At 42.0% G+C, this 4,944-nt stretch overlaps 1 long non-coding RNA gene across 1 annotated transcript; it reads left to right on the plus strand.

Moving 5' to 3' along the window:
* The first annotated feature begins 1,024 nt into the window (after window positions 1-1,024).
* Window positions 1,025-3,414, plus strand: LOC308585509. The gene is made up of 2 exons (XR_014007454.1): window positions 1,025-2,471; window positions 2,623-3,414. It is a non-coding gene; the product is annotated as an uncharacterized lncRNA (long non-coding RNA).
* The last annotated feature ends 1,530 nt before the right edge of the window (window positions 3,415-4,944 follow it).

Consider the following 4,944-nt stretch of genomic DNA (forward strand, 5'->3'; position numbering starts at 1 on the left):
GGAGATAAGAATCTGGCCTACTGGCCAAAATATGTTCTTCACCCCTGATTTAAACAGGTTTACTCTGAGTATTACTTAGCTGGATGCAGCCCAATATCTGTGACGTCTCCTAATCTGGATTGGGCCTAGTAAAATTGCTGATTAAAGCAGGATTACTAGTTGCTTGGCAGAGCCACTGTAAATGAAAAAAAAAATGTGTATATGAAAGATGACTTCACATCCTCTTTGTTTTTATTACTAATATTTATTAGATTTGTATCTTTATTAGATTCACAAGAAAGATGCACGTTAGGCTGAGCCTGAGACTCACTTGCCAAAGCAATGCAGCAGGTATCATAGCAACAGAGCTGAGTGTAGATTTTCAACATCTAAATACACTGCTATAGCCACTGGATTCCTGTACAATGGGGATCAACATACCAAGAGAATACTAGTAACCATCACATCTGGAGCACATGTGTGAAGCTGCCTCCAGTCTGAACACATGCATAATTGCACTGAAAACAATGATAATATTAATACAGACTTCAGTGTTGAATATATTTACTTGCAGATAAGTCCCACAGGGTTGAACCCTTTAAGCATGACTATGCATGAATCCAACCCACTGATTCTGAAATTTAAAGCAACTATGTTTAGGACTAAGGTCTCAGAGTTTAAATTTTATCAGGGTGTAGATTTCCATGTATAATGGCTGTCTTCAAAGTTTTCTTTTCAAGGCATCTAAGGGAAAACTGCATGTTACATGCAATTCCATAACTCCACACCAGGGGTAGGCAACCTAAGGCCCATGGGCCACAAGCGGCCCATGGAGGTCGTTTAACTGGCCCACGAGCCGTCCCTGGACTAAGCCGCCCACTCGGCGAGTCCCTGCACGCTGCGCTAAACCAGCGCAGCGCGGGGCGGGGACTCACTTCCACAGTGCCAGAAATCACGTCTGTGCAGACGCAGATGCAAGAAATCATGTCTGCGCAGATGTAGATGCTGGAAATCCTATGGGCGCGCACTCATACACACGCGCAATCTGGCACACAGAGGGATCTCTGCTGGAGTGAACCGGCCCAGGCGAGGTAAACCTTGCCAATCCCTGCTCCACACACACACACTTTTGTGTGGGGCCTAATTTGAGCAGAGAGTAGGATGAGTAGTTAACAATTTTCCTGGTGGCCATTTTCCCACTCCAAATATAACCCTGCAGTTCCTTTCCCAGCTTCTAATTGCAGGTTTGTAAGGGATTTGAAATATTCATTTGGAGTAGAGAGAGAGAAAAGGCAGCATAGAAAAGGTTAAGCACCATTCAAAACTTTTCCTCTATTGAGTCTGGTTTTCATTCATTTTTTTAAAAGTACAGCCATTGTGACTTTGCACTCATGGTAGGATATAGCTAGGCCCTCTATTTATAGCGAAAGTTAGAAGAAGGCCAGTGCATGTGAGAACAGACAGATTTATTCATTGGGCCTGATTTTACCATGAGCTTATTGAACGCTCCAACCTATGTCAAGATCTCAACTGGCCACATTCTATCTCAACCAACTTTGGGACAAATATGCAGGATGTGGTAAGTTGCTCTTTCAACAGTTGTCAGAAAATAAAAGCTTTCAGAAGACCAGTCCAAAACCAGTCCAACCCTATTTGTTTTTCAGCAGAATTCGACCCATTGAGTCTAGAACACAAATCCTTCATTTGACCTCATCTTCCTTCAGCCACAAATATTCATTTATGTTAGGAAGGCCTGGAGGTCGGCTGGTGACTGTTTACACTGTCCACTTTAACTTTGGACCAGTGCCTATCTTGAGAAATGCCTGATTATCAGGCGACTGAGACCCACTAAGAGCTTCACAGCATTCCTTGCTAAAAGAGGAAACAATCAAGGGACTTATCCTGCTTCCAGCCAGGTTGACAGAGGGGATGGGAGGGGGAATGTGAATGGGATCAGGTCCCAAGTCCCTAAATATCCTGGCTGGTTTTTGTTTTTGTTTAATGCAAACTTTGAGTTCCTAGGAGAAAGCAGCAGCGACATGAACAACACAGCTTTAGCCTCTCTCATCTCTCAGTGTGTTCTGAAGCTTCTGGAAAAAGACCTGAATGCAGGGAAAAATGCCACGAAGGAGAAAACACCAAAATACAAACCATATGACAACGCCTATTTCTTCATTCTCTTTGTCATGTTGTTTTACTCTTTCCTGGCGTTGACTGTCTTTTTCGGTTATGTTCGCTCCAAGAAAGCCATTTCAAAGAAAGATCCTTACCAGGAGTTCATTGAGGATAAGGATCGAAGCAAGAAGTGGAACACGAGCCGGCCAGTGGTGGTGAAATTTGACTTTGAAGAGGAGAGCATTCTTTGAAGTACTTAAAACCAAAATGCTTTGCAAACTGTACTGGACTGTCTGTGTCGTCTACATGTCAAAGGAAGGTCTGCACACATCTCCTTCGATGACGTCCAGCGCAATAAGTAAAACCACTGGCTAGAAGTAGGTAATGGAAAGAAGCAGAAGAAGAAGAAGAAGAAGAAGAAGAAGAAGAAGAAGAAGAAAAAGTTCACCATTCATGGGAATTAGTTTGTTTTGTGGAATGCCGTTTTTCAGAGATAAAGGAGTACGTGTATCTGTTTTTATGCCGCAGAAGGAAAGTGAGACTTGCCATTCTCTGCACAGCTTGTGGGTGCAGCTGGAAGAAGCAACCCTCCAGAGCCATCTTACTCTGTGATATTTATCACCATATCTAGAAAAGGGGGGAAGAAACCAGTTCATGCACATCTGCATGATGCACGCACAGAAAGGACATGAAATCTTCCAATCGAGTTTTAGCACTTGTGAGTTTTACTTCTCTGGGAGAACCATCTGATCTCCATCTTTGTAGACTAATGCATTAGACTTTCATAATTTAATTAAGCATGCCATCAACACCTCTGCTATCTTCACTTTTTTATATTAAATACATATCATGGCAAAAAATTCAGCCAAACAATGTCTATAAAATGTAATGAAAAAGTATTTGGAGGGAACAATTGTCTGGGCTTTAAGTGATCTCTATGCCTCTTTTTTTCCAGACTTAGTGGTCAATATATCTGATTGCATATAAAGCAGAAATGTCTGTCTAAAGCTGAATGCACCCCAAATGTTGTTTAACTTGCTGAGAATCCAACATGATGTTTCCTTTTAAGATTTATTGTGCATATTATTAAATATAATTTGATTTGCTTATTCAGATTTGTTGTCTTTGTTTCAAACATGTTGCTTATTAGCATGCCAAAGAATCCATGGAACACACAGATCTGCATGATAATTGCATTGTTTTGTGCTACGAAAACAAGAATTAATGCAGGATCATTTCCGGAAATATATTTTTGCTCTTTGCTTAGCACTCACAGAGAATGCAAACCATATTACAAATAAAATAAATCTGAATTCAAAACTGCTTTTTCTTTGTTTTGGATTACTTCTTGAAGGAGAAATAGGGTTTCTATACATTTAATGCTTAGCCCCTGCCTCAGAGGATTTGGGAAAGCAGAAAATGGTTCAGCTCATTTATTGTGGAATTTGTAAAGAGATTTCAAAAATGATTTTCTGTACAGATTTAATTTTGTCAAGTGGAAATATTTATTAAACTCAAGGAAGTTAAAAGTTCCTGCAACCTGCCCCCCACTCCATATCATCATAGTCATTTTATTTGTATGTCACCTTTCCATGGTTAAAATCATCCTCAAGGCAACTTACAGGAGGAAAAGATTTACATAATTACCAACATAACGAAAGTAGTCATAAACAATAAATAAAAAACATCAAAAGGTATACAACCAAGCTGAACAATTTTCACATAAATCATAAGATCTAAAAAAGATACAAAGGTTAATATGAATAGCCCTAACAAAACACCCTAAACAATAGGGTGTCTATTCAGCAGCTTTTGAAGCTGGAGTCAGTCAGGGCTCCATGCTCCCAGGCCAGATGGAAAAATAAAGCATCTGTGACTCTGGATGGGAGAGTTTCATAGCTGAGGCACCGCCACAGACAAGGCCCTACACTTTGTCACTAAAGAACAAGCCGCCCTCATCTGGGAGATGAGTAGAGCAGAAGCAGCTGACCCATTGGGGAGCAGCCACTATACTAGATTCCTGATAGGCAGGGTGAGAAGGCTGGTAATTTGGTGCTCCTGTTAGTTGCACTATGCTAGCTGCCTCACTGCATTGCCCCTTCTGCTAAACAACAATGTCTGACTAGCTGGGAAGCTAGTATAGCAGCTCTACTCTGCCTGCTAAGCCACTTCTGTTCTGTACTACTGTCATAGCCCAGGGAGAATGACATGCGGAGAGGTGCTCTGTCAGATGCCCAGGTCTCAAGTTGTTTGCATGTTAACATTAACACCTTAAATAGACAACCAGGGCAGTTCCTTCAGAATGGAGGAATATAAAGTCACTAAGAAGTTCTGGACAGGATGCTTGCAGTGGTGAGGCCACCTTGATCCCTGCCCACCATGGCTGATAAAATCTAGGAGGTGGGGATTGACTAGACGAGTCCAGGGAGTGGTTAATGACTCATCACAGGAGTGAGGTATGCTCACCACCTTGAAAGAGGCAGTGGTGTGATTCCTCCTGAAGAGGTCCTCAGAGGTTTGGGGAAATTACCACCCAGTCCATAATATTCCTTTTCTCAGCAAGGTGATGAGGGTGGAGGCCAGCCAACAGCAGATATGGCTGGAGGAAGTGGATCCTGGATCCATTTCAGACTCAGTTTTGGCACCAAAACAACCTTGGTCACCCTGATTAATGATGCACCAGTCAGGAGAGGGTGGAAGAGGAGAGGAATACAATCCTGTTGGTTTCCCTTGACCTCTCAGGCTGGGAAGCAGAACTGATTGAAAATCCACTATTGAATTGTAACTCTGTGGGGGGAATAGGGGTCTCCTAACAAACTACAGATCCCAATATTCTTTGGAAGAAGCCAT

This window comes from Podarcis bocagei, assembly GCF_964188305.1.
Source record: "Podarcis bocagei genome assembly, chromosome: 4".
NCBI classification, from domain to species: Eukaryota; Metazoa; Chordata; class Lepidosauria; order Squamata; family Lacertidae; genus Podarcis; species Podarcis bocagei.